Here is a 554-nt window from a genome sequence, read left to right as displayed (position 1 = left end):
AATTTACTGTCTTTTATTGCTTATTTATAATACTTGTTTTTTTATTTCATTTTTATTTTGATCTTGTCTTTCTTTTACTATGTCTCTTGTTATCCTCATCAGTTAACTTCCACTCAGCTGTAGACATGTTTAAACCATTTATTTAGTGGTCACTACTTGTAATATTTTGTTTCTAACCCATTTAAAAAAACTATTAAAATCAATCAAACACTCTTAAATATCATTTAAAAAAAATACTAATATGTATTTACATATAGATTGTAGGATACCCTATAACTAAAAAACATAATGTTTTATGTTATTTTTCCTTAAGTACATCACAAATGACACGACACAAACAGCCTGTATAACCACTGGAGGGAAAAATAGAAATAATTTACGAAGGCTATTTTTATCCAAGTGAATGTAATATTGATGAGTTTTTGTTTTTTTCCTGACTGGATTGGCTCTGACTGCATCCGGCTGCCTTTCCCTTTTACTGTCGGCGGGTCGGATCCCTTTAATAAGTGAGTGGATGCGAGTGGAAGCGGCTCCCAGATCAGCTTCAGTGTGTG

Source organism: Anoplopoma fimbria, chromosome 9, assembly GCF_027596085.1.
Source record: "Anoplopoma fimbria isolate UVic2021 breed Golden Eagle Sablefish chromosome 9, Afim_UVic_2022, whole genome shotgun sequence".
Lineage (NCBI taxonomy): Eukaryota > Metazoa > Chordata > Actinopteri > Perciformes > Anoplopomatidae > Anoplopoma > Anoplopoma fimbria.
Note: the sequence above shows the minus strand (reverse complement) of the source record.